Source organism: Apis dorsata, unplaced genomic scaffold (genome assembly GCF_000469605.1).
Source record: "Apis dorsata unplaced genomic scaffold, Apis dorsata 1.3 scaffold_34, whole genome shotgun sequence".
Lineage (NCBI taxonomy): Eukaryota > Metazoa > Arthropoda > Insecta > Hymenoptera > Apidae > Apis > Apis dorsata.
Window position 1 is genome coordinate 432,779 of NW_006263336.1, and position 9,510 is coordinate 442,288.

At 23.1% G+C, this 9,510-nt stretch overlaps 1 protein-coding gene across 2 annotated transcripts in view; it reads right to left on the reverse strand.

The window, feature by feature from the left end:
• The window catches only part of LOC102674594 (ATP-binding cassette sub-family A member 5-like), a 26,560-nt gene that overhangs the window by 15,519 nt on the left and 1,531 nt on the right, over positions 1-9,510 (reverse strand). For both annotated transcript variants that reach the window (XM_031512421.1, XM_006608339.2), the window contains exons 2-3: positions 3,510-3,671; positions 1,749-2,040 (exon numbers count right to left, since the gene is read on the reverse strand). The gene's annotated coding sequence lies outside the window, so the exon portion shown is untranslated. The remainder of the gene's footprint in view (positions 1-1,748; positions 2,041-3,509; positions 3,672-9,510) is intronic.

The window sequence follows — 9,510 nt, forward strand, 5'->3', positions numbered from 1 at the left end:
ACAAAGACAATAGGAAAAATGAAGCAATTCGAAAGATCATACATCATATAATTAATGTACAATGATAACCAACGATGCAAATAGTTGATAAGAAATTCAACATGCATTCTTTCCCCTATCATGGCATCAATAGACGGTTGTTGCATAATACTGACTTCATTCTACGTGCAAGTTGAATTTCCGGTCACATCAGAAATTGTAACTGGAAACTTCTTCATCGGAAGATAAGTAGAAACTCTTTAATCTCGTCGTTTAGATATAGATCTCGAGATTCAAGAGAAATAAACTGGCAAAAAAATCTTGGATGACTTTTATTCGATCCGTACCAATTATTAATCAAGTTGATGTTGTTTTTTAAACAATATCATTGTAATTTCCAGATGGTTTAATTGGTTCTTGGAATAATATATTCCATGCTTATTGTTAATTATTATAAATTAATAAAATTAAGAATACAGAATCGTGAAGAATCGTGCATTGTTATATTATTATTTATATTATGCATTAGTATAAAAAATTTTGTATTATTTTTATAACGCATGATGTTTTCACTTAAATTTTTTTTTGTACTATTTTTTTTTGTTGAATTTGAATTTTATAATATATAAAAAATATATGTTATAATATAATAAAAAAAATATAAATTAAGTTAAAAATTAATACTAATTGATTAAAATTTCAATCTTTTCTAGAACAATTTGTTTTTCTTAACAATGATTCACGTTTCATGCTATGAAACACGAATAGCTAGTCGACGATTAGTTGATTATCATCTATCAAGTAACTATACACGTTAGACGTTTATATCTACAAACGAAGTACGAATGCGCGATTCATAGAAATCGAATCGTAAAAGACACAGTACTTGGCAATAAAACCAATAACAAAGCGTTTATAAACTAATTTAACCGATGGCCAATGGCGTTTTATCGAAACGATAAGTTTATCTTATCTTAACCTTTGCGAAAATCGATATTCCCTTTCTTTACACTTATTTGCGCAACAAAAGACGTATTTTTTCACAAGCGAACATTATCGCAATAGCAATTTTTGCATAACTTTTTAAACATTATTTTAAAACATCTTAATTCTTCTTTTATTTATTTCTTTTTTTAATTTCAAAAAATTGGAAAAAATATGAAGTGAACAATTAATTAATTTTGTTAGCTTTTTCTTTTTATATATTTTTTGATTTTATTTGAGTTAAATAATTGGATAACTATTAATTTTTCTTAATTAGATTATTTTCTTTTTAAAATATAAAGATCTAAAAATAATTGCTCAAATAAAGTCATTAAATAAATTATCTAAATTATTTACTTTCCATTAATTTCCAAATAAAATATTTTATAATCTTTACAATACATTTTATTGAAAGTATCAAAAATTAAATATCGTTATCGAATTATTCTTCGCTTAACACATAAAAATCCAAAAATCCAAATCCATTTTTGACGGAAATTCCAAAGAAAAAAAAAAACCATGCTCATTGACAGTATCCAATATCGATAAATAAAAAAAAAAATAAAAAAAAAAAACGAGATCGTTCGATATTTTCCATCAACACGAAAGAAGAAAGAAGGAGGAAAATAGCAAAGAGAAGAAAAATCTCAATCTTGCCTATTCGATTGGCCCAACAAATGAAAAATCAAACAAACAAACAACGAATAAAGAGAAAAATAAAAAAAAAATAAATAAATAAAAATGAAAAAGATACCAATTTGCTTTATTGCAAACGTGAAACTTACGTGAATCACGTGCTGCTCGGCAGTTGTATCAAAAGGGGCGACTCTAATCGACCGTGCCCTCTCCCTGATCGAAATTGGCAGCGTAGCCAGTGTAGGCAGAGGTAGCAGTGCCGTGGCCGTTTCTATCGTACCCGATTCCGATCGATCGTGATTCGCGAACAGACGTACTACAAGCTGCGACAACGGCATCGCGATGAACGACGATGGTGCGATCGGTGCATCGCCGGTGCGCGTTTGTAGAGCCGCTGCTCCTGGCCATCCTCGTCCCCGATTATCCAAGACTTTTCACACGCTGCAATTCATCAAACATACAGGTTTTTATAGAGTATCAATAGAGGGAAACACGTAAATCGTATTAAGGAGGAATTGATCCGGTGGAGGATTTTTAAACTAAAAGCTTTAATTCTATATATTGGATGTATAAATTAACGAACATAATAGCAGACAGAAATTCAACCCTTCGCGATAAAATATATGCCGAGATATCATTATTGAGATTGTAAATAAAACCATCGAGAATCGGTACCAATCAACGTTTGAAAGATCCAGTTAAGAGTTTTTCATTTTGTTTTAGATTTTTATACTGGGGAAAAGATGATGACTAACAATGTTTCATGAATTGAGAATGAGATTTTAGATTTTAGAAATATAAATTTTTGATTTTTACATAAAAAAAATATATTTACTTTATTTTTCACTGATTTTTTTTTTTTTGAACATGGTATATATTATAATATATTTAAGGACTATTTTGTCTATCCCAAGATTTTTTAATATTTTAGGTTTTAAAACTTATGAAAACAAACTACTTGCTAAATATTTCTATTTTATAATCCAAAAAATTAAATTAATTGTGAAAGTTAACAACAACCAAAATAATTCATCTTAATGTATATTTTCATATATCTTATATATTTTCTAATCAGGATTAATAAAATAATTTCTTATCTAAACTAAAATTTTAAGATATTAACATAGCTATCTTCTTAATAGTTATCATAATATATGATATGTAAATATTAAACAATTAACAATTTGTAATCTTATTTAATGTCTTACTCAGATATATATATAATACACGTGTATGTAAATTTACTGTACTTATGTCTGACTTTAATTTATATGTTGAATGCTGTAGATTGTCAAGAAATCTATGATTGAATCAAAGCAGTTTCAAGAAACCAGTATTCTTATTAGCTATAAGATTATTTTATAATTTTTTTTTTTTTTTAATAACATTACGTCAAACGATCTCAAAATTTTAATCTGAATATTTGCAAGTATAATTTATAAATCAGTATGTATTTAAAACTTGGATTACTTCATTATATTTCTTTCATGATAATGTTGACGTATAATATTTGGGATAAAAATAGCATTGCAATAATTATCGTATCTTAAGTTCTTAATCAGAACAGGTTTCCGTTTAGAATAGATTTCCATTGTGCCAATTAGCACATTTTAATTTCATTATTATATTTATATTATTGATTATTATAATTTCATCATTTAATAATATTTATTCAACAATTTTAGACGATGATCATATACATTATCAATAATATAATTTCTAAGAAATAACGAAATATTATATAAATAAATACGTTAATTGTATAATTAAATAAAAAAAATAAATTTGTAAAATATATATAAAAATCGATTAAAATAAAGAATTTTTAGTTAATTATAAATTTCTTATAAAAGAAATAATGAAAAAAATAAATAAATCATTGATAAAGTATTTAATAACAGAATACTCACGTTTGACCAGAATAAAATTAATCCAGTCCCCAATCGAAAGCAATTCGATGAGAAAGCAGTTGAGAACCAGGATGGCAACTTTTGGGATAGATTCTTAGCCTTTCTGGCTCGCTCCATCCATGTGGATTAAGTTCGATTGGAATCAAGGGGTTTGTCTTTCATCTACGAAAAAATAATAATGAAAAACACTTTTAGTTATTCGTTATATAAGTCAGATTGAAAAATAAAGAAGTTTTGTTCCACAACAAGATTTAACGCATGGAAGAAAAACTAATTTCGCAAGAAATTGAAGTTAACTTTAAAACATCGTACAAATATTATAAGACAAAGAATTGATATGATATAATGAAATAAACTATAAAAGAATAGAATTTCAATTTGTATTAAGATAACTTAAAATAATTAGATAACAGAATATCTCAGTAAGAAAAATACTTCATCGATTTCTTGTATAGATATTTTAATAGTATAAACAATTTAATATTGCTTTCTCTAAGGATGTTATATCACGCGATTATTCTTACTTGTATATATGTTTAATAGTAGAAACATTAAACAAGCAAAAATTCTGTTTAGATGATGTCACATCTTATTGAGAAAGCATTGCAAATAATGATACTTAATGAGATCATTGATAGATCATGGGAATAATATTATAGTTATTCATTTTAAATTATTAATTTTACTAGATTTTTAATAAATCTGTTTTATGTTTGATTTTTTAAATAATATAATTATTGAATTTTTTAAAATCAACGTTCAGGTTTTTAAAAATATTTCATATTATTTCATATTAAAATTTTTTGAAAAAACTTTTCTTATATTTTTAAAAAATTATATACGTTACTTAATATATAAATATTATAAAAATATATTTTTTAATATTTTTATTAAATAAAAAATATTAAAACATCAATATAAAAATTGGAGTATATATGCATAGGATACAATTTAAATTCCAAAAAATTCTTTTTATTAAATCCTAGGGATAATCTCGATTTCATTTTTTAAAATTTGAAATGTTTTTTAAAATTCATCAATATTCGATAAGTTTTATTATATTGATATTAAATATAAATCATAGCACTTATATAAAATTCTCTATGTAAAATATAATTAAAAAAAAGAAGAATAGACATCATATATGCGTTCAACAAAATTATTAGCGTACGAAACACGCGACATTTCCTTCGTCCCTGAAATTTAATTCATTCCGTTGAATTGTACGGAAACGCGAGACCCTAATTGTCTTGATCATATTATATTTTCAGCAAACCATATTTTATCAAGAATTCTCCTGGAATCCTTTCTCGACGAATTCCTTCGATATATAAAGAAAAAATTTAAAAAAGAAAAAATTGTTTTATAAATTATAAAATAATATTTATGACAAATATAATATATAGTAATAATATTTTTTTAATATTTAGAAGTAATATTTATTACAGAAATTATTAATTTCTTACCAAGTTATCAATTTTTATATTAATGTATGAATTTAATAAAATTCTCTTTCTAATATATCTATATTATTTTGTTTCTTTAAGATTTCATTTTTTTTAATTATTTTCTTTTTCTTCATTATTTGATATTCATCTATTTTTATATTTTCAAATTAAGAATAATGATTTATAATTGATTGCGTTCGTTATAATTTTCTATATAAGAAAAAAAAATAATTAAAAACTATTTAAAAGAATTTTCTAAATTTATTTTAAATAATTATAATAAAAAATATTAAATAGAAGAAAATATTGTATTTAGAAAATTATATATAAAAAAAATAAGCAAATAAAAAATTACATAATTTATTTTGTTATCCAAGTATTGCATCAACTTAAAACATATAAAATTTCAATTAAAATTTATTTTTAAAACCAAATTGCTATAATATTTCATATTCCATCATATAATATATGATACTATACTATTTAAAGGAACTTTGAATTCTTGTTGAGCTCTCTTAAGTATTCCTTACACACAAATGATGCATCTTCATTCACATAGATAATAAGCGAAACACACAACAGATGGACGCGGATATAAATAGTTATAATTCAAATATAAATACTGAGTATGCGGTCGAGTTTTCTTCGATCAAACCTTGCAGCACGTTCCATTATTCATTCGATTCATGCAACATAGCAATATCATAAACAACCAAGGTTTTCTGATAAAAATGCAAATCCAACAAAATTCTATCCTTTAATCCATGCTATGTGAGATCAACTTCTCTGCGATCCAGTAAACGAAGATACGGAAGAATTTATGAATTTCAAGTGAATTCTTCGATTCCTCAAGAAATATTGTCCTGTTGATAAAAGAAGATTTTACAAAATATTTTTAGAAATATTATATTTATATATAAAGATACAATTAATATTTAAAAAATATTACTACTGAAGAAGCTAAAAACTAAAATCTAAAAGATATTAATCATACCTAATAAATTTAAATCTTTTTCTTGATAAAAATTTTATATTTTAGAAAAGTTTGTTAAATAATTTAATAACATCGGAATTGAGAGATAATTATTGCATTATTTATTGTGCATAATATTCTAATGTGAATATTTATAATTTTGAATTGAAATTGTAATCAAATAATAATAGAATATATGTAAATTTAGATTATTAAACAATCGACATTCATAAATAAGAAGTTAGATAAATGTTTTTCTATATTAATTGAATCTTGAGTTAGAAACTCAACTTAACAAACTTGAACTTAAGTAGAATAATAAGATTCGATTTATTGGTTAAATAATTTATGACAAAGGATTACATGAATCAATCTCATAATTCTTATGTTAAACGATCGATTAATTTCAATCATTTCAAATTAATTCAATTTAATTTAAAATTATTTAACGTATTAAAATCCTTAAATTTAACATATTAATTCTAAATTTATTCATCTAAATCCTATAAAAAATAAAAAAAGTTAATTTTAATTTTCTATTGCAAGATTTTTTGAAAAAATTATATTGAATTATTTTTTTTAAAAATTAATTTAATACAATATTACGAATATATCAAATAAATAAAATATATTATTTTTTGTCAATATAAAAATATCCAATCAAATTATTATTGTAAATTAAGAATAATTCTCAATATATCCAAAATCTTAAATTAATTTCAATTTTTTCTAAAAATTCGAGCCATTCAATTACTGTTTTTTTTAGAAATCTAATGTTATCCAATACAGATAATAAACCCGTGTTGCTGTATTGAATTTGGCTGTTGTTTGAAAAATGCACGATGGGAAGATCTCTCCCTAATTTTGCATCGGAGGGCATGACGCGATACTCTTTTTTAACGAAGTGGATTTCCCGCGCGTATCCTACCGGATGTAGACACTTGTCGGCGTATAAATAATAAATACGAAATGCACGGGAGACTCTGGCTAGACACGCAGGGTCTTCACCCCACGACATCGAGGGTTGTCGAGGTAAGGAACATGCCAGACAAACCGACGCCGCGTCGTAACGACGATATTACTGACCAACGCCGGATACGAAATGGCAGTAATTTTTCGAATTACATGACAATATAATATATATTAGAATTATTAAATATAATTATAATTATTAAGTTAATGACAAATTTTCCGATTACATAAAATTCGCATGATATAATTTCGAATTTTTTATTTAAAATTTTTAAATTTTTAAAATTTATATCTTTTGTAAAATTTTTTATTCAAATCTAAATCAATCAACAAAGTTATTGATATTGAATTAAAGAAATTAAGTTAATAAGTTTGGTATCTTCAATTTTTAAGTATTATTTATTTTTATTTAGTATTATTTATTTTTAAGTTAACATATTTTTTTAATTGTTAATTAAATTAACATTTCATGAATTTTCAAAAAAGTATATATATTAAATCTATAGATATAGTATAAATCTATATATATAATATTATTTAACTAATTCTGATTACATTTGCATATATTGCATGTCATATCATATATGTGAAATAATTGTATGCATCTTCAAACGAGACAATTAGTATTTTTATGAGCATCAACGAAAAAATATGTTGTGTTAATAAAAATCGAAGAATTATTTTTTTCCTATTAATAATAAAAAAATTAGGAAAAAAAAAATAAGAAAAACAAAAAAAATGAAATCTTCGTTACACAATTAATATGCAAATTATAACGATATCTCACATTTGCGAACTTGAAATATATATCGAATGTACCATGAATATTTTCAAGATAAAAATATAATAAGAATATAAGAATATATTATTTCATTGTAAAAATGAAATAAATAAATGATAAGATCAAAAAGATGAATTAGAAAGGAACTCGAAAATTAAATTTATTAAAAAATAAAATGGCAAATTATAGTGTAATCGCATTTTTAAATAATTAGAGATTATAATATTAAATCTATAATATTATAGTATTAATGTCAGCAAGACAGAGAATACGAAAACCCTACATATAAACGTATAATCTCGAAGCACTATAAAAATCTTAGAAGATTACTTGTTGCAATTGCAGTCATACACATATCCAAGATTTAATCGTATTTAATGAAAATCACGTAAACTGTAAGCAGTAGACATTATTCTTTGCAAAAGAACATCTTGTTATGTGGTATTATTATTCTCATAATAGAATAATAATAATTAATATAATTAATATTAATTCAATGTGAATACTGAGAAATGTATTATCATTTTTGTTTGGAATCATTTTTTTTTAAAAGAAATATACGAGAATATATCAACATGCTGTATATCAAATATCATTAAACGTTTAAATGAATTAATTGAATTTTGATATAGATTTTTAATGTATTTTGTGAAGCATATGGATTGATTTTTTATAGAAAACATTGAAATATATTTTCATTTCATATTAAGATAAAAATTTATTATATTATAAAATCAATGGAAAACTATATTTAATATTTTGTGTTAAAAATTTTTTTTTTATTAAAAAATAATTTAAAAATGGAATTTTTTTTCTAGTTCTATTCTTAAAAAAAGAAGATTTATAAAAAGTTTATAAAAAGATTTTTTTTAGAAATTATTCAGGTGATTGAGATATTACAAAAGTTATTAGGCTTGATACAAAATAATTTTTTACTGCGTAATTATACATTTATTTTTGTTGTTTTCATTGAAAAAATAAAGAAAAACATGATTGAAATAATATTATGTTATTAATATGCATTTATTGTGAATATAAAATTTAAATGCAAACTAAAAAAAAAGTATATTTCAATTTCAACTACAAAAAATCAAATCTTGTTATCAAAATTTAAAAATATTAATTAAAATAATAAAAAAACATTTTTGTTTCATTAATTGAAAATTTAATTAACATGAGATCATTTTCATCACTGTTTCTGTATAGATTCACTAATTCAATTTATGTCAGCTTATATATTTGTTGAAGATAACAACATTTTCCTCCGAAAAATATAAAAAATGCATTTCTTTAAAATATTAATATTTAATTTAAAAAAAATTAAATTTTATTTTATGATTAATAATATTTAATAATCTCACTTACCAATAAATAAAATTCAGAGATGAAAAAGCACAATTCTTTGAAAGAAACTCTCAATTTGTTAAAAGTAAAAATCACTTTTGGAAAGTTTAATATTATGGACTATTAAATATGCTTATTAATTCGGGTCATAATATTTCGACAATCCGATTACAATTTCTGTTCATTTCCCTTTAATTGTAATAATTCTGACGAAATACATAAAAAATATAATTATTATCAGTATTTCACTATACTTCATTAGCCATCACATTATGTATAGTCTATAAGAATTTAATGGCTATATCGATTTAGAAAATGCAGTAAAAAAATCAGATTTTGGTATATAATATAAATATATATATATAATCATGATTGTACAATTTTCATATTTTATCTTGTCATTTTTTTCACTTCGTCTTCATCCTTTTTATTAAGCGCATGAAAGAGAGAGAGAGAGAGAGAGAGAGAGAGAGAGAGAGAGAG